The sequence below is a fragment of the Hipposideros armiger genome, unplaced genomic scaffold, assembly GCF_001890085.2.
Source record: "Hipposideros armiger isolate ML-2016 unplaced genomic scaffold, ASM189008v1 scaffold_96, whole genome shotgun sequence".
Taxonomy (NCBI): Eukaryota; Metazoa; Chordata; class Mammalia; order Chiroptera; family Hipposideridae; genus Hipposideros; species Hipposideros armiger.
The window spans coordinates 481,700-504,549 of NW_017731446.1; the positions used below are offsets into that span (position 1 = coordinate 481,700).

A 22,850-nucleotide genomic window follows, 5' to 3' on the forward strand; every position below is an offset into this window, starting at 1 on the left:
TCAAGAAATTATGCTAATGAGTTAAAGAAATACGTTTAATGATGAAAACTGTCGCTCTAATGAATACCAGTTTGAATTACAAATGAAAAAGGGGGTGGCTGAAAATGTGCAGCACCATTGGGCTATCAGATAAAAACCAGGTGATCCATGCTTTTAACTACTTTTTGTAAAGAATGTCATTGAAAAGAACAACGGCGGAGTGTGGGAATCTCGCAGACCACTCTGCGAAAGGCAAGACACACGGGCCTGGAGGAGGGCGGGCTCCGGAACCCCACAGCCGGGCGGCACCCTGACGTGACCCAGGGCACCTTTCTGAGCTTCGCTCGGGGCCCTTCTCTGTAAAATGGGACCATTCGGGGCCGCCTCCCAGCGGTGGTTGTGAGAAACAAATGGGACTGGGCGCAGAGTAGGCGGTCGAAAAGGGCAGCCCCGGAGGCAAGGGGTCCTACTGTGCGCCAGGGCGCGGGCGCCCCCGGCCGCTCCCTCCCTGCTGGTCCGTCACCCCCGCCCCGCGCCCGCCCCCGGCCCGGCCCGGCTCGGCCTCGGGCAGGCGGAGCCGACCGCACTCCCAGCCCGCGCGGAACAGCCGCCTGGGGCGCTCGGTCAGCCGCCGGGACACGAGAGTGGGGCGCCACGCCGCCGCCGCCTCAGGTCAGAATCCGGGGGCGCGGGGGCGCTTCGGGCCGCGGGGCCGCGGGGCGGGAGATGCGGGGTTAGGGGCCGTGGAGGGAGGCGGCGCGTTGAGGGGTCCGGGACCGAGGAGGGTCTAGGCTGAGAGCTGGCGGGGGCGGAGGGCTCGGTCAGAGGGGACCGGGACTGACCGAAGGGTCGCAGCTGAAGAGCTCTCCGGCTGAGGGGTCGTGGGCAGAGGGGTCATGGTCCGCGGGGACCGGGGCGGACAGGTCCGGAGCTGAGGGTTGAGCCCCGAGACGTCCCGGCGCAGCGCGAGCAAACGCGGCGGTGAAGGGCAAGGGCTGCACGCGAGGCGCGCCGGAGAGCGGCGGTCCCGCCCCAGGAGACGCGAGCCCTCGCGTCCTGCGCTGCCCTGGGTGGAGGTCCAAGCGAACCGGGGACCGCCGAGGCCCCCGCGGAGGTGCTCGGGCTTCCGGGAGCGGCTCGCCGGGGCCATTGCGGGGAGAAACGCGGGATCCCGTGCGTGGCCGTCTGGCGGCCGTGGAGTCCTCCTGCTAGGTCTGCAGAACCCAGGCGGCGATCGCTGTGTGGGGTCGTCGTGACAGTTAGCGAGGGGCTCCCTTGGGGGTCACCCAGCCCGGTGCCCTGAAGCCCTCTGCTGACTCTGAGCCCAGTGGAGGGCTGGAGCCCCCAGGGTCGTCGGGGATGGAGTGTGCGGCCCCCGCTCGCCCGGTGTTTGGAAAGGGCGCTAGCGTGTTGCAGGCCCCCACTCGTCCGCACAAGCTTAACTACTGCTCTGTAGCCTGACCGAGGTAGGTAATCATGGCCCCTCAGTGTAGGGGGGTGCAAGGTGGGTGTGTAGTTGTGGTACTTTATGCCTTGGTATTTGGGGAGGAGCCTAAGGTAAAGAGGCAGAAACTGGGAGTAACCTATCTGCTGCTTTTATATAAGGTCAGTTAGGTAAAGTAGGGGCCTTTACCTCTGCTGGTGAATCAGAAGGCTGCATTTCTAAATTCTTCTTAACTCCAGTGCTTAGGTGAGTCGGCTCACTGTAATTGCATTTTGTTGAAATGTTTTGGTGATGTGTCCAAAATTTGCAAGGCGACGATGATGGTAATTACATTATATCGTTATTATTTTGCTGTGCTCTTGCTTTACGGTGAGAATCTAATTCACTTGAGTTTGAGGATAATGGTTGGAAAAATGGAAAAGTTATTTCAAGAGAAGAAAGTAAAAAAATTAGTAGCGTGTCATGAAGAAACTCAAGTTTTTCGTCTTTTCCTCCTTTCAAGCTTGGGGACAAAATGTAAAATTAATTTGTGTAAATTATCATCCGAAACAAAACCGGGCAAGATGATGAACTGAGTTGTGTGCAGCCTATTGCTGGAGAAACTCGATTTTTGAAGTATATTTTTAATGTCAAGTGTTTTTCTCATTCATGAAACAAATTGTAATGAGTTATTGGGAGAGCAATGACCAACTTACCTTTTAAAGAACCTGAGTAGATGTTCGACAGATCTCAGGTGTTCTGTGGGAGTCTTCCTTGTCTATGGCTAAGTGATCAATTCTGGCTGAAAGTGGAACCAACCTGATGGTGCTAAATGACTTAGAAAACCCTCTGGTACAGAGACTGACATAGACATTCACTGTGGTTTCTCTCTTAAAGAAATATCTTCCACTCCTATGAAAGTTTTATAGAAAATACTCATAGATACTCCCAGTTAGCATGTGGAGTGCTATTTCAAAAGATCCTATTCAAGTTTTAAAACAATTTTTCTGTTGTCTATTTTCAATCAGATTCTCTCTGAAGGTTATATATGTTCCGTAGTATTCTTTAATATACAATATTTTAAAACTAATGTTGTGTTAGCCAAACAATGAAGTCTGTAACAAAACCATCCATTTTTGTCTTCATATAATTTTTTTCCTTTATTTAAATTAGGTGATATCTGATATTCCACTTGCTGATAATTATATCTTAAATTAAAACACCTTAGAATTAACTAGTGACTGCTCAGTCTTTTCTTGCTAGAAAAAACTGGTGATTTAATTTTTAAATTAAAACTCTTTTTTCATATTTAAGTTGGTTTCTAGATTTTACAATAACTATTGTAAAAGCATGGCATCAGTGAAGTATAAAGGTTTGGAGAATTTCAAGCTAAGTTTTTTGGTCACTTTTTTCATTCTTTTAAATTTAAAAGAATAAAATTTCTTTTTAAAATTAAAACTGCAATTGGTATTTTTAATAATGAAATACACTAATTTCTTTGAAGAGACTAGTTTCCTTACTGTTTATTTCTTTGTATATTTCAGACTTACATTTAAAAGATAAATGATAATTTTTTGAAATCACAATGTTAATTTCAAAATCCCTGTGACATCAAATTATATTATCCCTATATATTAAAATTTATTCAGGAGAAAAAGTGTTACTTTAGGAATATGCATTAGAAATGCACTACTGATCACGGCTAATTTCTTTTAATTAGTAAATAATATGACTATAAGCAAATACTTATTTTCTTTCTTCTGTAATTCTCTGAAAATAAGGATGCTTGCCACTAACTTTAATTATCAAGATAACCATGCGTGTAAAAGCGGTGTGAAAGGCACTGCTATGAAAACTTATATTAACAATACATTTCATTTCTAGACTGTGAAATGGTTGTTAATAACTGGAGACTTTCGTGAAGTAGAAAAAAAATGTTAAAATAGTACTTTACAAATGTTTTATATATCCTGGCCCACACTTTTGTTTCTTTCATAGGCTCTACATATGCCCAATGAATAGAGCAGAAAATGTTCCTCATTCTAACTTGTGTTTTGCTGAATTCATTGTCACTTGAATTTGGAAACATAACATATGTCACAAGGTGTTGCAAATGTACTGGAACAACTTTTTGGTCTCATAGGATTCCCCTAAATAAATATTAGTTGTAGAGGATGTTTTTTGAATCACTAATCAAGAACATTTAAGTCACCAGTCTATAAGCGTAAACATACGCGCCTCCACCCCGCCTTAAAAATTGTTAAACTGAATTTCTAATTTACTTTTCTTATTTTTTCCTAGCAAATTCTCACATTAGGGTAGTTGACCTCTTGAGTTGTTCCTTTCTCCCTCTTAAGACCAAAAAGCAACAAAAAAGAGCAGCGATGTAAAATGCTTACAAAGGTCCTTTAAAACTGATCAATTTGACTCCACAAAAGTACAGTAAGATCTGTGAATAACCAAGTGTAGATAGCCCCAACATATCATACTTCAGTTAGTTTCATAGCATTCTAGACAAAAATTTTAAATTTAAGATTATTTGTAATCTTCCTGGGGGTTTCTTATTATTTGTATTTTATCACAATACAGAGGTAGATTTGGGGGGAGTTATATGGCATATGTTTCAAAGCTTATTTAATAAAAATATCATGTTTTAATTTTTATTTACCTAAGGTACTTAAGTAGGTTCTTGTAAGGAAATCAGGTCAAATACAATAGGCCATATTTTGGAGAAAACTTCTGTAGATACTAAGACAACAGCTATCACCAAAAATAGCATATACTGAAATTACTTTTTATTTTAAAAATGGGTTTATATAACCTTAATATTTTTCTTCAACAATCAATGCACACCAGTATTTTAATACTAAATATTTAACTCAGTATATGAGTGTTTACATTTTTAACCGTTTCGGTTATTATAGCGAGGCAAGTCCCTTATCCTCTCTCACTCTCCATTTCCTCATCTGTGAAATGGGAAAAGTATTGCAGTTACTGTTCCGTGCTTTTTTTTTTTGGTATGATTTTAAGTCTTGTTCAGCAAACCTGTGTATCTTAAATGATATGACATTGGCCCTGAATTTAATTCAGCAGATAGTTTTAAAAGAACCTTCATGATCATCTGCATTATATCTAAGTAACCCTTTTCACAAATGTTAATAGTTCACCTTAGTACTAATTTTGAGATTATTCTTAAGAATGAACTGAAGATAATGCTTGCTCTGTGCTGATCAATTTATAAAATGCTCCTGGAAATATTTCATCATTATTTGATTTTAAATTATCATCATTCCCTGATGACTTCGGATAAAAATCCGCCTGATAATTATTTTTGGTGTATTGATATTATGTTTGCGAGTCCTGTAATAGACACAATGTGGATCCTTTTGTGTTAGCATTATATGTTTAATGCATCAAGAAGGCACAGATTGTGCTTTTTTTAATATATAAAGTTCTATTCTTTGCATATATTGGGTTGTTGGAAAAGTCATGACGTATTTTTCTGTTTTTCGTTGCAAAAATGCATCATAACTTCTCTGACAACCCAATATTTATGGTGCACCCTCTGCATATATATTGTATGTTACCCAGGAGCAATTTTGTTGTATAATGAGGGCTATGATCCTTTAGATAAGAAGACAGTTTAGTATTGCAGCCTCTGCACTGTACACCTGAAGCTGATGTTGTATAATATTGTTTGTCAACTATAATTAAAATATATATATATTCATGGAACGTGGAATATAGTGTGGGGAGTGGAGCCAAGGGAATTGTAATAGATATGTATGATATGGGGGGGAGTGGGGCGGTGGATTGGGGGAGGAGGGTTGTCTCTTTGAGGGGTATAAAGTATAACTTTGCACTGTGTTGTACAGCTGAAACTAATTTTAAAAAATGTTTATTTCACAATAAAAAAAGAATTCCTAAAAAAACCCAAAAAACTAAACTAAACTAAATAGTGACTTATGCTTGTTGTAAAAACTGGGTGTCTTGCTAACAAGTTGTAACCAGAAAATAGGCTTTTTGTGGCTTGCAAAGTGAATATGCCCCCGAATAACCCACCAGTTTACTAGTAGGGAGTAATTGGGAAAACATATAGTTAACCATGCATCATGAGTTTTAAATTCTCCTTATGAATTGTTAAATAGTACATTTTATTATGAATTGTCTCCTGTGCAAGAATGTAAGGGGATGTGGTCCTAGGCCTGAATTCCACTATGTTCCTGGAATATAGAGCTACAAAGCTCAAGTGGGATCCTCACTAAAAGGAAGGGGAAGCAGAGAGTAAGGAGGCATAGAGCAGTGACTACAGGTGAATGTTCCATTTTCCTGTGGCTTCCCTTTGGGTTGGGAGTGGGGAGAGGCATTAACTTCCACTCCCTTAATACTATAGTTTGGGCTTTTCTCAGAGTCATTGCTATACCTTCCGCTATTCCGGTGACCAGGCCTCTTTTCAACTTGAAAATCTTTTTGGTGCGAGGGTGCAATGGGTTTCCTTTCCCTACTACGATTTCTCAGATATAAAGGAAAGAGATGAAGTCATCAGTTCATGCAACATGAATCAATTAAAACAAATTTAAAACCTTGCGGTCAGAATTTAAACTAGAGCATATAATGGTTTAGTTCAATTGGTTTCCCTGCCTGTTTAGGCAACATTTTTATTCCACTGCATTGGTTTTAGAAAACAAATTCATTGCCAGTTTTAACTTAGTTTTGTTTTTTAAAAACTAATTTGTGGAGACTCCTCTAGGAGAATTATAATATGTAGTTAAGATTCCTTGAGACAAATTTTATGACCTTCTTGGTTCATAATTCAGATTAGTTCATAATTCAGAAGAGTTCAGATTAGTACAAACCTGGGGTGAGAAGTCCTTCACAGTTTACCACAGATAAGGAGACAGATAGGAGGGAGGTAGAAAACTAGGGAAATACCCTGAGTAGGAGTGGAAGAGTCTCTGTATGCTTAACTCCCACAATCAGCAGGTTGCATAGTTACTGTGCATAGACCTGAAATATAAGATTGGCTTCTAAGAATTCACCTTGCTCCTTGGTGACATCATAGAATTTTAGAATAGCTTTAAATTCAAAATTTGCCACTTAGCACTGGTAATCTCTCTGGCTCTATAAGTTGCCTCTGGGAAAGAAAATGAAAAGAGAATATTCTTATCCTATATGTTTAAGGAATAAACTTTCCTTTATAGTAAAGGCAATGGGGGAACATACCTGTTAGACTGCCAGAGTGCCCATGATGAAATGCTGGAAAGACGCTCCTAACCTTGACCCCCATCCCCACTGGCTGTCATTCCACCTTTAAAACCGCCTTTGTCATTTGAAGGTTTGGGGTCTACTTTCAAAATGCCAATATTTCTAGCAAGGTTAATTCTTTAAATCACCATTAGCAAAAATTTGAGACGTTAGTTCCCAGTTTCCTTGCTACCTGAAAACAAGGCCTTTAAGAAAACACATTTGGAGTTTGAAAGAGAGGATCAGGATAAGGAAAAATAAAATTAAAGTGATTCATGTCCCAATTTCTCCATAAACCAGCTTCATGACCCTGAATCTGAAGATATCCATTTGATATACTAGTGATAGGAAAGGATATATTCTCCCATACGTGACTTTATTTTTCTCTTAGAAATCAACATGTAGTTTTTCCTTGAACCATTTTTTTTCAAAGAAAACAAGTTGTTATTCCCAAACATCAGTTTACTTAAGAAATATTATCAAAATTAAGGTTATGAATTAGTTGTTGGTTAATGTAATCAAGTATCTGAATATTGCCTCTCACTGTGTCTTTTATTTTCTCTATGATGTTAGACAAATTATCTAGTGTGTTCAAGAGTTAATTCTTCCAGACTTTTAAAATAGTTTTCTAATAAATTGAAATGAGAGGACTCTTTCAATCTCATCAGAAAAAAAAAACATAGCAAAGAAGTATAAATAACGCTAATACTTTGGCAGATCAACAGATCATAAAATTTCATACATATTTTATTTTTTTCTTTTATTTATCTTTTTGCCAAAAATAGTATGGCAAGCCAACACATCTCTGTTAGAAATAGAAGCTTGGTAGCCACCTCAAAAGCAAGTTCATTAATTCTATGAATCAGCTGATAGGCAGTGTTTAACAGTTAGGTATGGGCCACCCACATGCCTGTGACTAAGCGTATTGCTTATTTGTCATTCACTTTTTCCAGAGTATTGCTGAAGTCTGAATCTAAAGCACAGAATCCCAGTCTTAGCTGACTAAATATTGTTCTTTTCTGTCAATTGATAATTACCCGTGTAAACAAATTTTTTATTGTATATAGGGAAGTACTTATATCAATTCTCTCTTGTTTCATATAGAGGATAGAGTTTATGAAAGAAAACGTATGAATGGCGTACGTATAAATGAAGAAGGTACTTTAATAAATTATTTGCATATGTCAGTAAAATCCATGAGAGTGAGGAAAATACCCAGGCATTTGCCAATGTAGGATTACTACATGTTTCCTAAAGCATTTGGAACTAATTAGAAACATCCTGGCTTTATTTAAAGGCAGTATAATATATTTTTAAACTTTGTTTTCAACAAGGTCCAAATTGTTGGGTTTTAGAACTAGAGTAGTACAATGTCTGCAAAAATATAGATTATCCGTTTCTTAAAAAAGGTACTAACTAGGTTTTATTCTTCTTTCTATCTCCAGCATACAGCACAGCATACAGCACTTATAGGCACTCGAGTATTTTAATAAGTATACAGAAATAGTCCAAGGCAGTGGTTCTCAAAGTGTGGTCCTTGGGCCAGCAGCATCAGGACCATCTGGGAACTTGGTAGAAATGCAAATTCTCAGGCCCCACCCGAGACCTACTGAATCAGAAACGTTGGGGATGTGTTTTAACAAGCTCTCCAGAGAATTCTAATGTGTACTGTTTTGGAACCCCTCACACAAGATCATCTCTACATCCAATCTGATAGTCTGAAGCCCATTGGTTAGTTTAGATTATTTTTAGTAGGCCTTACCCTTGCCTACACTTAAGTTCTTTGCCATATTCTCCCCATGGGTAGAATCGCTTGGGATCATCATGTTAAATTACCCCTATTCATTTGACATTTTATTACTTAAAGAAGCTCAGCGGTATTGTCAATAGGCTTGTGTCAAGAGAAGCTCGCTGGCTCACTTCTTAGTCCAGGCGTCACTGGCTCTTCTCACCTTAGAATGGTTGCTTAGGATCCTGAATCTCCAAGTTCAGAGTATCATTTCTAAGACTGGATTTTATAAGATCACCAAGGATGTGCCACCCCTAAAGGATTTACATTAAACAGACTTACAGGACACAGATTTGTAAACCTTAATGCCAGTTTAGTAATAGTAAAAAACATACCTTTCCTAGTGATTGTTGATAGCCTTTGTTTGTTTGTTTGTTTTTGTAATTCTATTATTCTGGAATTAAAGAAACTTGTACTCTTGTATATCTCTGATGTCACTATGATTTCTTCAGGCTCTTTAGGAAGCAATTGGGCAATATATTGCATACTCCAATGCTATACCCCCACTTCTGGAACTTCTCCAAAGAGATGGAGGCTATAGGAAAAGCCACACACACAGAAACTTTCGTAAAAGCAGTTATAGGAACCAGTATTTGGAAGTAACTTAAATATTCAACAGCAGGGGAATGGTTAAGTAAATTATGGGGTAATTACTATGAAATGTTATACAGTTATCAATGACGATTTAAAAAACTATAGCAAATCTGAAATTAAATTTTAAAAGTAGCATAAAAATGTATGTGCACTATTGATTGCAACCTTATGTAAACATATGTATATGAAAAAGTCTGGAAGGGAATATACAAAAATTATGACAGTTATATTAAAATAGTGAGGTTATGGAGGGCGTTTTGTTTGTTTCTGTATTTTTCTGTTTTCCAAAGTTCAGCCAGTAATATACAATTACTTCTATAACTACAAACATATGTTTATAGCTTTTAAAAATGTGTCTATGACCCTGATCAGTAAAAATCAAGGCAAAGAGTAAATTAAACATTGAGAATCCTTTAAAGCCATTGAAGATAATGGACGGTACTACATGAATTCTCTTTTGTTATACCCAATTTTATTTCATAATTAATTTTATTTCACATATTGTGTTTTCCTGTACTCTTTGCGTGACTAGCCTCCTTTTGGAAAGGGAAAATACCCCATCTCTGTTATAGCCTCTTAGTTTTGTCAGCCATACATAAGATTTGATTTTGTTCATGTCTTTGGACCTCTGCTCTCTTTTATCTTTAGCTTACACTGACAAATAGAGCTTTTTAAAAAAGTTTCCAGAACTATTTTTTAAAAGTCATCCTCTTTTAATGTTTTTAAGAAAACTATGTGTATCTATTATGGTTTTTTCTAAAACTAAATAAACTCATGATAGAGTTCTTTGGATTTCCAACTCTTAACAGAATGCTGAACTTGTAAATCAGAAAGAGCTAATGCAGAAGCATGTAAAAGTAAACTTCTACTACAAATGGTCATTATGAGACCTTGGTAGAATCTGTGATACTAATTTAAAAAATAAGAGATTTAAAATAATGAGTGAGTAGAGGTTTCCCCAAATCTAGTAAGACCTCTGAGTGAACACTGTAAAAGATACATCTATGTCTATATCTATATATCTATATGTCTATATTATATAGATGTATAGACATATAACATGTCTATATATAATATGTCTATATATATAATATGTCTCTATATATATGTATATGTATAGCACATGTATATATACACACATGTATAGCACACACAGAAATAGGCTTTGAATTAATTAATTTTTCCTTTTTTCTGTTGCATTGTTTTAGAAATCCCAAAGGGAAAATTTGGTGGTTTTGCTTTTAACCCAGATTACAGGTTACATTTTTCTTGTCACTTTTCTTTGGGACTTTTTTTTTGAGAAATTTATATCAGCCTCTTGACTTTAGAATAAACTTTATGTAAATGAAAACAAAGTTCTAAACGCTTTTTAGAAATTTCACATCAGGGATACTAAATATTTCTCTCCTTTCTGCCACATTTTGATGATTTAATCCTAATGCAGCCCAAGGCAAACCTCAGCTAACAAAATTCAGTTTATAGCTCTTAGAATTTGTTTGTGAGTAACACAAACTTGATGTGATAATACCTTAAAGAACAAATCTGAGAAGCTCCTTTTTTAGTGAAGATTTATTTATTCAACCAATATTTATTGAGCTCTTACTTTGTGCCAAGAGCTGTTTTAGAGAAGGAGGATAAAGCAATGAACAAGACAGACAAATTCCATCCATCCTGGAGTTTACGATTATTGTTATCTAGATTTAACAGGAACATTAGTGGAAGAGATGGTGACTCAGAGGAGGGCACAGTCTTGACCCGGGCCTGTGTGTCAGCAGCATTATTAGGCCAGCCTGGGGTCGGGTGGCTGTCTTTGAGTTAGTGTGCTGTAAGGGAAAACTTGTATCCTTGAATGTTTCCTAGATCTCTTAGTATTATTATTATATTATTTTAGGTTATATGTATGTATTGTATATTATGTATAATGTATTTAGTATGTTACTTCTCTGTAATAAAGTTATTAACAAGGGAGATAGAAATGCATCCTTTGTTAATAAGGTATCACTATTCTTGAAAATCCAAATGACAAGGTGATTATTCACTTGGCAGAAGGATTATTTATTTTATAATGCTCTCACAAAATATGTATTTAAGTGGTGAACTATCCAAGTCAATTTAGTTCATAACTTTATTTATGAAAAATTATTTATACCTAACAAAAATGTAAAACACAGTTCACTGGGACTATCCCATTAAAAAGAAACAAAAAACTTTTTTTTCACTGGGAGATAACGTTAGCTACTTTTCTTTAAAAGCCTTTTAAGAACTTCTTCATATTTAGAATATAATATTTCAGTAAAAGGAGAGTTAGATCCTATTTCAAGTGACCCTCCTTTGATCTAGTTAATTTTATAGCTATTTCCAACTTCTGTATTCAAAATCAAATTGTCTGTTATTTCAGGTTTTTTTTTTATATATATTGACAGAAAATATTTTATTGACCACTTAGAATAAATTCTGAACATGAAACTTTTGGGGGAAAAAGATCAGGAAAATAAATTTTGAAGGAATTTATATGAAGTTAAATGGAATTGATTTGCATATATAGAGTGACATGGAATATTAGAGTGCAACTCAATGCAGATGTAGTCAAAACTTTCAAATCTTGAAAATTTCACCACCATTTATTCAATTCCACAAACTCCGTAAACATTTATTGAATGACCACTTGCTTTTCAGCACTAGATATCCATCATTGGGAAATAGTTCTGCCCACCTGGAAACATGGCCTTGTAGATGGTGAGCCAGGTGCTTTTCATTGTTGAGACTACACACGTGGGCTGTAGGTAGGTGAACCAGCGTCTAGCACGAGGCAGGCAAATAACCACAGCTCAGTAAAAGCTGAGACAATGACTGATTGAACACAGCATGCTGGCATGGTTGTGTCTTTAGGCCATCCACATTGATTCATGCTGTGTATCCCACTATGCCTCCTGGAACAGTCTTTGATTCCTAACAAAGCGCAATACACACACACAGAGTTAATTTGTTCTTATTATGCACATTCAGTTTTTAAATGTCAGGTTGATTTCCTTTGTCATACAACATGTGTGTGAAATATTTACCCTGACCACCAGCCTTTGAATTCAGAAAATGCAAACTGATTTTAATCTTAGCTGAAGTAAAACAGAAGGCAGATCTACTCTGAAATGTAATCTGATGTGGATATTGCACATTATATATGCTGTCATGTCTTAGAATTTTTATGTTGAAGTTCTGTGTACCAGGCAACAATGTTAATTCCTAATGGATAGGAACGAATATTGTATTTCTTATTATTCCTCTTACATATATATGCATGGCATACCTTCCCTAATTCACAGTCTATAATACAGGGGACTGGGTGCATTGTAAGTACTTTATAAGTACTTTTGAACTTGATTTGATTTTGAGGACAAGTTTTGCTTTTTCAGTATCACTTGTATGAGATTCTCAGTGCTCCTGTTCTCCACATCTTTAGGGAATTCCCTAAATTACTCTTTAAAATGTTAATTTCTGTTTTATGTAACATTTTTTATGATACTGATATGAAATTAGTGCCAGAAGACATTTCCATTTTGCTATTTTAAAGCGGCAAAATGGGATATGAAAGGGAAAAAAATGTTAATTATAGACTTCAGCATTCTATGTTGGATCTTTTAGTTGTTCTGGTCAGAAGAACAGGTTTTAAATGGCCTAAGGGCCAGCGCACTGTTTTGCATTCTTGTTTGGAGGCTTCCAATGGCAACTCTAACAAATTCTGTGTAGTGCTACTACTGCTAGAGAAAAGTTCACAGTAGTAGGCAGTAGGAAATGTTATTTAGACTTATTACTCATGCATAAAATAAAACTAGTTCCCTTTCAAACATTTTGTTAAGTGTTAGATAAAACACTAGCAAATTCTGGTCTATTAGTTGGCTCATAATATATTAATTTAATTGCTCAGCTATTTCATATATGAATCAAAGTATTATAATTATTTAACAATTAATCTTCTTTTACAAGGTAAATACGGGTTTATGAGCCACTTCAAATCAAAGTACCAAGGAAACTGATTTACATATAAAAGGAAAGCAAATAGACAAATGTTTTTTTCTATGTGGCCTTGTGACATCTCTGCACACCCACTCTTCTCTGTAGGCCTTCATCTGTGGATGTAGAACGAAGGTAGGAGTCTGTTAACAGAATATCAATGCAGGGAATTTGCACCCTCTCCACCCTTGGGCCTCCTGCCATCAACCTCCTACAGCCGCACCTGTTGTTCATCTCCTACTGGGGCAAAGAAGTGCCCTACTAGACACAATACCAAGAGAGAGAACCAAAGGGACAGTGAGGATAGAGCACGATAAAAGGAAGGATAAAAAACTGAAACAGGTGGAAGCTTTCATTTGATGATCTGTTCTTCAGTTCCCTTAACTTGCTGTTTATTCACATATGGCTGCACACAGTGAATTGCACACATAGTCACGTAGGTTCTAGGCACAAAGGGAGACACCAAAGCTCCTGGGGCTAGGAGGGTATGATTGACATGAATCAAAAAGGGGCCAAGTTAATTGTAACCAACAATTCAAAGCAGCATAGGGTTAAGGACTCAAATAAGGAAGGCAGAAAACAAATGCTACAGAAATTCAGAGAACGGCAAGATCAGTGTGGCGTGGAGAGTATACTGAGGAAAAACCTTGTAGAGAAGGTGGGAGTTGAACTTGACTTCAAAAGTTCAGGGATTGGCAGAATAACCTTATGGAAAAACAAAACAAAACTAAGTTAAACGAAAAAATATACAGAAAAAGAAGCACGGGAATCAAAGTACGATTCTGTTAATATGAAATGTCCAGAATAGGCAAAGCCATGGAGCTAGAAAGCAGATTTGTGGTTGCCAGGGCCTCGGGAACGGGGAAGAGGAGGGACTGCCTAATGGGTACAGGATTTCCTTTTCAGGTGATTAAAATGTTTTGGAACTTGATAGAGGTGATGGTTGCACAGCTTTAAGAATGTACTGAATGCCACTGACTTGTACACTTTAAAGTAGTTACTTTTGTGTATTGTGAATTTTACCTAGAAAAAAATAAAAAAAAGGAAAGTTCAGGGCTTGAGATAGAAGAGGAGAAAGAATTTCTGGTGTAAGAAAACAAAGCCTGGTTACTGGTGAATAAGCATGGATTTGGGGGGAAAACTTGGCCGAGCTCAACCCATTTGACGGGGATAGTACATGTGGGTGAGTTAGTGAGAAGTGTGGTTGGAAATGCAGATTTTAGGGAAGATGAGAAAGGGTCTGGAATGCAGACAACGCAAAGTGGATTTTATCTTGCAAGGAGTGGTGAGATTCCAGGTCTTGAGAAGAGGAGTGAGATGATTTAGTCAGAAGATTAATCCAGCAGTAGTGTGCAGGGAAAGCAGTTAGGAGGCTATCGCACAATCTGGACATAACAGGAGGAAGGCCTGTAGGAACCAAGAGGAAGGGAAAATGTGAGGCACGTTCTAAAGCAGTGAGTGATCCTCCCAAGAATGGCCTGTGGACCGATGCTGCTCACAAACTCGATTACTGACTTGGCACAAGGTAAGTACAGATGGGAGGATAAGCACTGAAAAACTTTTATATTGTCAGGACAGTCAAGGGCATGGTTTTGCATTTCTGCATTATAAAAGCATCCACAGTGCATTGAAAAGAAAAGAAAAATTCTTTCACCCCAGAGTTAGAGCACTATTGCCCTCAAGGACGAAGTAACTGGATTTAGTGACTGGGACATGTAGGGTAGTCATCAGCCATTTACTCATTTTTATGGCATGCTTACTATGTGCCACATATTGTGCTGGCCACTGGGGTGATAACACTATGCAAGACAGACGGGTTCCTTCCCTGATGGAGCTTCCTGTGTCATAGACAGTTCTTTGTCAAAGGATTGATAGATATTAAAAGGAGGCATACTTTAGCTCAGTATAAGGAAAGAATTCTAATGACTGTAGTTGTCCAACAGCGGGAAAGTGCGTGCTTCGTCAGTAGACATATTCATGCTGTCTGACCGTCTGTCAAGAAGCCTTGCTTTGCTAGGACAAACAAACTAGGTGACTTCTGAGGTCCCTTCCAACTTGAAGGTGCCATGATTCTCTATTTTATAATATTAACTTAGTGGAACATATTTCCTTTGTAATTGACTGTGTTGGAACACCAATGCATACGAATTGTCTGGTCATTTTCAGCCATACTTGTAATTCCATTTCCCTAAATTTGAATGCCAATTCTATTTTAAACATATCTGTACAGTTAGTTCCCCAGTTCTTTTTAAAGAGAATACTATTCGTTAAAGCTTTCTCAGCCTTCATTTAGTTCCAATTTTAATGTTTGTAGTAAGTTCCTCTTTCACGTGATATTTTTCGCAAGGAATGCAAATTTCTGCAGAAGTGAGTTACGTAAATCGTAGTCACACTGCTGATCTTTAAGTCATTTGTTCTTGCTCCTGTGATGTAACATCGTGGTTGATCAAGACCAGGCATGACTAGCCTTTTAGGGAATGCCTTTGTGATTCCATTTTGATGTGGGTGAAAGTTCAAATAACTTTGATTATTCAGCTTATTTGACTTCGTTAATTCAAGCTTCAAACTGTTATCATCAACATTTAGCAACTCGAATTATCACAGATTAATTGCACTTTGGAGGGTCTGGAGAACTTAAATTCCGATAGGAGTGCTATCCTCACTATATTTTGGAGGAATTCTTAAATAAGGGGCATTATTTTCATAAGGATCATTTTAGTACTTATGGTAACAGGTGGAGAAAAAGTTTAGTTGAAGAAGAAAAATTAATTTTACTTCAAGTCTAGTAGAATATTTTGTTAAAATAGGCCATTTTCATTGTGTATTGTTATAACAGCGTATACTTTTCATGAGAATATGTGTAAAATTTTGAAGTGTACCTAGAGTGGTGCCTGGTATATAGTAAGTAAACAATAAATATTTATTGAATATTGTTCATTGAATGTGGGATGATGGTGGACAAAGCGTTTCAAATGGAAAAATAGTATGAGCAGAGGCATGGAAGTAGGAAAACGTGAGTTTAGAGAAAAACAAAGATAGTTTCCTGAAGGTATTAGCATATATGTTTGACTATGAATGTGAAAGCTTTTTGGCTAAATAATTTTGATGGCTTATTAATTTCTGCATAATATTTAAGATACCAATGATGACTCTTTCTGATGCTTATATTCAAAGTGAATAGGTGAGCTTAAATAGCAAAAGTTATTACCTCTGACTAATCCGGATTTCTGGGCCTTTTCTCTCCTTTCTATCTTCTTCTTTCCTTTCTTCCTCCCTCCTTCCTTCCCTATACTCCTCAGTTTTGCTCTAGCTCTAGTTCTTATTCTTTCCCTTTCCCACCTTTTCTTTCATTCCTGGAGTGTCCCATGTTCTATCTCTTCTTTTCCTTCCTTTTCTGTCTCTGGTTCTCTCCCTGCGATGACTCTCTTCCTTTTTGTTTCGCAATTCCCAGCATCTGTCTTTGGCTAGATCTCTAATTATAATATGGAAATAAAATGTATTTTTATTTGCTAATCAAATGATGAAGTAGGGATATTTTTTCTTCGTTGAGATATAATTGACACATAAAATTAGAAGATATTTAAAGTGTATATTGTGGTGATTCGATATATGCATACATTGTGAAAGGATTCCCTCCATCTAAGTAATTAACACATCCATCACCTCACATATTTATCTTTTTTTGTGTGAGAATATTTAAGTTCTACTCAACGAATTTCAATTATACAATATAGTGTTATCAATTATAGTCACCATACTTTACATTAGGAGTGTTTTTATTCTGAATTTAACATGAACAAAATATTTATGTTCCTCCTTCTGAGACTAAATAGTTGGTTATAACTTATAAGTGGATTTTGATTGATTTTTTAAAAAATTATTGAATCCTAATCCTCAAATTGGGAGAAGCGGATCGGTAGACCTTAAGTCATGAATTCTGGTAAAGCATAGTGGCTTGTTGAAATAACTCCTAATTGTCTTTAACAACCTTAATTTCTTATCCCCACTTGGCAGATACGTCATATCATCCTTTAGCATCTAATTACACCTTTATATATGCAGTTACACAAGAGCTGGAATATTTGTCCATTTTGTTCATTCTTTATCCCCAGTGCCGAGAACACCGCTAACAAATATCAGATGCTCAGCAAATAGTTGTTGCTTTTTATTTCAAATCTAGAGTCTCATTCTACTTCCTAACTCTAAATAGTTATCATGACTTTTTAGAGTAACATTAATCATTAGGATAACTTAGTTGATGATGGATTTCTAAATGTAACCATATGATTTCCTGTTTAGAGAACACAATGCTTTCTTTCCATTTAGCCTACCCTTTAGTGTACTCCACAGTTTAAATTCTTAGCCAAAATGTCATTTAACCATCCTTCCAAAGGACTCTTCCTTAATTATCTCAAGCACCAAAAACGTAATATAGCTATTGATAGTAATAGTTAATGTTTATTGAGCACTTATTCTGTATCAGGCTCTATTTTAAGCCCATTACATATATTATCTCATTTTATTCTTCCAACAGTCACATAAGGTACACACTGTTATCTCTGTTTTGCAGATGAAGAGACAAACACAGAGAGAGAAAAATAAGCTGCCAAGTGATAACACTAGGATTTAACCCAAGCAACCTGAACCCAGCACCCTGTCTTGCACTCTTTAATGAAAGCCCAACTTTCCAGTATGTAACTTGCCAAGGAATGAGATGTCTACACCCCACCACCACCATCCCACACTTAACAATTAGATCTGCATAACTGTAACCATATTCAGGTGTAACCACGGATTAGATCTAAACTTTTAGTGGCTCTGGTTCACTGCAAATCAGCTTGTGTGTCTTGTAAGTGGTGAGCAACTTGAAAGTACTTGTTTTTGTTCCTTGTAACAAAGTAAATTAGATCACCAAATCTTAAACTTACGTTCAGTAAAATTGAATAAAAATATTCACTATCACTTAAAGCCAACCACTGTTAGGAGAGTCTTTGTTTCCATTTTTTCTTTCTCTCTTAAACTCCTCTTAATCTAAAAAAAGTCATTTTATTTTGTCATCCCAGCATATAGAGGTGAATTTAATATCAAATTTTGTATGGCCAGTGTAAAAATCTAGGAAAGGCTGTAATTGGTCCATCTTGAATCTGGTCTTCAATGGAACCAATCAGCAATTTGGGGGAGGGGAGGGAGGTGGCAGATCATGTACTTAGTTTGATGGGATAAAAATTAGTCATTTGGGAGTGTTCATGTACTTTCACTTTCTCCCACTCAACCAGAGAATCTTCATTTGACATTACAACACCCCCTTCCTTTAGAAAAGTTGGTCTTACAAGGTCAGTTCCTAGATTTTTGTGATGAAGTATTGGAGAATGAGTGGAAAGGGACTGGACATGAAAAGCTAGAGGAGATTTAAGTTGATATACACAATAAAGTGCTGGGAAGGAGAAGAAGAGGGAGAGATTATGAAATTACTGGGCTGAGGATGGAGTGTTTCGTTGGGAGGCCTTTTGGTAAAGGAGATACTTTGGAGAGTATGGAGTGTGAAAAAAATCAAAGGGAAGCAGGAAAAGGATATGGGGGTAAAGGAAAAAAAATAGGAAGGGTTGCTGTGGCTATGAATTGATCTCCTTTAATGTATTTTTGAAAGACTGGAGCAGAAAATGGTATTCCTTTTAATCTTGCAGGGAACAAGGAGTGGTCCAATTATGTGTTGAATCGTGCCTGTTTAATTCGTCTGAGGGAAAAGTCAGTTTGAGAATGTTGATTTTGAGGTTCCTGCAGAACCTGGGGTAGGGGAGTTCAAAAGAAAGTGGGAAATACAGGTTTAGAACTCTTGAGAGAAGAGTTGTGATTAGAGATCAAGATTGGAGAGCTGCAGTCAAGTAGATGTGTTTATGGGGAAGAGAGGCCAGTAAGGAACTTGCATAACACATAAAATAGAAGGGCTCAGAAACGAGAGGTACCAAGAAAAGGGACAAAAATAGTAATTCTGTGGTAGGATAAGAATTCGGAGAAACTGGTCTCTGGGAAGCAAAGGGAAGAGACAGTTTTAATAGAGGATGACAAAATGTCAAATGCTGCAGAGGCTGAGACAGTGGTGCGTTGGAGCCAGCTCAAACCGGCTTGTGAAAGTCAGTTGTGAAACGTCCAGGGTTTTTGTGAGCTGATTGTTATCCACAGCCATTATTAAAAATTAAATTGTATATACTGCCGTTAAACAAGTTATGTTAAAAACAAAGGTAATAAACACACCGACTGCATCACTTCCTAATTATTTTACACTGTTGAGGCGTTCGTGTTGATTGTATCTGTAGGGTGGAAATGCTGTCTGTCCACTGTTGTGTGCTGTGGCACCAGCGCTTCCCCACCCTGCTTTTTGTGACAGCACATCTATAACCTGAAATCAATCACAGTGGGAGTATATGCACCACAGAAATTGGCAAACACTACAAATCAGAGGTTGTTTCCCTGCAAGGAGAGCTGTTGTTAAACATCTACCAGCACACCATTGGATACATAGAATGAAAATCAAGAAAAGTCTAATCGCTTTAGCAAGAAGGAGACAACTTGTCACTTTTGCTTGAGTTTCAGTAGAAGGATAGGTGACAAAAACCACAGTGAAATGGGTTGAGGAGTGAAATAATGGCAAGTGAAGAAATAAATGTTCAAATAAGAACATTGAGAACTAGTGAGTTAAACGCTTAAGATTATTATTGTTGATACTGTTTTTTAATTTAGGGCTTACAGACCACATACAATGTTAATGTACTTTATTAATCTCCAAAAATGAACAATATATGCAAATGTATTTTATGGTGGAAGCTTTTCTGTTGAAAAATCTTAAGGAACTAGTTATCTATAGAACACATTTGGGGAAATGCTGCTGCAGTATTTCACAATTAAGATGATATTGGTTGTAAGTTTGAGATAAATATTTTTGTTATTAAAGTTTCTTGGTTTTTAAAAGAAATATTGTCAAGAATGGATGTTGAATTTGTTTGAGTATTTTGTGCATTTTTGAGATTATCATATGGTTTCTTTCAAAATTTGAGCTAGTGCTGTGACATCATTTTAATAGGTTTCCTAATATTAAATCGTCTTTGCCTTAATGAGATAAATCCAACTTGGTTATGATGGTTTATGCTTTTAATATACTATTGATTTTTTTATTAGCATTTTATTTATAATTTTAAATTAATATTAATAAATGGGATTAGTATTTTTCTCTTTGTTCTTGTTTTCAATATCAATATTATGCTACTTTTGAAAAATTAATTTGGTCACTATATTTTTTTCTACTCAGAAACAGTTTGCATAGCAAGAAAATTATCTCTTCTTTAAAAATTTATCTATAAAATGATCTAGACCCAGAGCTTTTGGGGAAGTAATTCTTTGATAAGTTTTCAGTGGTTTCCATTGTTATTTTTTCATTTCTTACGTCAACTTCTACCATTTATATCATTTCAGACAAATTAGTCTGAGTAAATTGCCCTCTGGCTGCATTATCTGGTTAGATTCTGGTAAAAATCCTATTTCAGATATAAAAAAATTGGATGAGTAGTTATGAACAGCACCTCTCTAATGTAGGTTCTGTTGAAATGTGAGGGCCTTGTCTACTGTCTTCACAGCCTAGTTCTCTGACTTAAAAAGATGAGTAGAAGGGTTTATAATGACTGTAAACCAATTCAAATTTATGGAGAACATAAAAAACTATAATCCTTGATATTTATTGGCTCCAGAATGGATCTTGTTTCTACCCTATCATAAAATAAATACTATGCTTTGTAGTGTATTTTATAGTATTTTAGTGTATTTATTTATAGCATAAATTGTATAATTAACATTAATAAGTATATAATTAATAAATACAAATTATACTTAACAAATATGATAATTATATTTTATTAATATAATAAAATTTAGAGTATATTAATAAAATAAAATATATCCAGAATAAAATATATATAAATAAATATAATAAAAATATAAATATACCAGGGGTGCCAAAAAGGTGTATACAAGTGGACGCTTTGGTGAACGTTGTTCAAGCAGTAGTTCGCCGCAGAAGTGTCTGGACGCTGATGGTAATCACTTGGAACACCTTTTGCAAATGCAGAAGTCAAATGTGACTTGTATTCATTCATCTTTTGTTATCGGCATATATTGAGTATTACAATTTTAATACAGTTTTCCTGTCTTCAAATGTGTATACATATTTTTGGCACCCTCTGTATATTATATATAAAATATATTTTAAAAATTTATGTCTGGAAACTATACCGTCTATGGTACAAGGCAATACTGAGTGGATACAGAAAGGAGATTATGGATCTTAGTCGTGGGAAAGGTGATAGAATTCTGTCTGCCTCTGAAAGTCTTAGGAGCGGGCCCAGTTTTCTGTTTGATCGAATTCTTAGGGCTACAAGCTAGGAATAGATAGCAGTTTCCAGAAATCTTTATTCCTTCTTTACTTTCATTCCTTCTTAATGAATTCACATGTATTTCAAAGGGACATTGGGATGAGTGTCAGAGAAAACTAGTATGACAATCTTAACCTAATCAGCGTTCTTTAATTTTTCAGATAGAGATTTTGTTCAATTTTTTTTAACATTCTTTCCTGTTGGTTTCACATATGTAAGCCCTTTTTAGTTGACTTAAATGTAAAAAAGGTCAAAATGGTAATCTATTATAGATAAAGTTGTTTTTCATCTGTTATGCCTGTTAAATATAATGAACAGTTTTGGTGTGGAAACTGCTTTCATTTTGACAACAAATTAGAGAGTGTTAATATAAATTGCTATGATACATGTCAGCAGTTAGTCAGGAAACAAAACATACAGGTTTACAACACTGACAAATTAACTCTTTCTGTAGAAGAATATGTCTCATTTTGAAAAAAAAATGTTACTTTATTATTGATATTGAGTCTACATTAAGAGGCTTTCCATTTCCAAACAAAAGTACTAAACAATGCTAGAGGAACAAATAATTAAAACAAAGTACATTGGCTATAGTTTATATTCTTTCATATTAGAAATAACAAAATGGGAAAACATTTTATATTCCTGATCCACTACTTTTATGTCATGCATGGATAACAGAATAGTTTTTGAAAATTCCAAATTGAAAGGTGCATGTTGAAAAAGGAAAAAATTTAGAATTTTTTATAGGTTAGGCTGTACAGAACACTGAGTCTGGATATTGGGACTGTTAAGGCCCTAATGGTAAAACTTTTGGCAGTAGATGGCTGTTTTGTCTTTAGGGAATATACAGCTATTCTAGGATCCCTGGCCTCTTCATAAGAGCCAAGTATATGTATCCTAAGACCTTTGGCACATTTACTTAGATAATATGCTCTCTGGGTCTTCCTTTTAAAAATCTGCTTCACATGGAATGTGCTGCATCTACTGTCCCTAAGTATAATAGTTGTGACACATCATTGAACTTTACCTCAGGCGTAACAGCCGCGTGCCATCTAGAATGAGGTTATATTTTGATATCATCTTTACTGTGTATGTCTTTTATCAAACATCTATTGTTTTCAATTTATTGGGGTGACATTCGTTAGTAAAATCATATAGGTTTCAAGTGTACAATTCTATAATACATCATCTATATATCACATTGTGTGTTCACCACCCGAAGTCAATCACCATATATTTGACCCCCTTTACCCTCTTCTACCTCCCCCTTTTCCCCTTACTTTCTGGTAACCATTAAACTGTTGTCTTTGTCTATGAGTTTTTGTTTGTTTATTTGTTTGTCTCATTTATTTGTTGCTTTCAGTTTTATAGCCCACATATGAGTGAAATC

The 22,850-nt window shown here is 36.5% G+C and overlaps 1 protein-coding gene across 6 annotated transcripts in view; it reads left to right on the top strand.

Moving 5' to 3' along the window:
* The first annotated feature begins 545 nt into the window (after window positions 1-545).
* The window catches only part of PPARG (peroxisome proliferator activated receptor gamma), a 124,938-nt gene continuing 102,633 nt past the window's right edge, over window positions 546-22,850 (top strand). For 2 of the 6 annotated variants that reach the window (XM_019646057.1, XM_019646061.1), the window contains exon 1: window positions 1,583-1,669. The gene's annotated coding sequence lies outside the window, so the exon portion shown is untranslated. Of the gene's footprint in view, window positions 652-1,362; window positions 1,446-1,582; window positions 1,670-22,850 lie in introns of those variants that run through there. The other 4 variants (XM_019646063.1, XM_019646058.1, XM_019646059.1 and 1 more) reach the window with 4 other exon arrangements.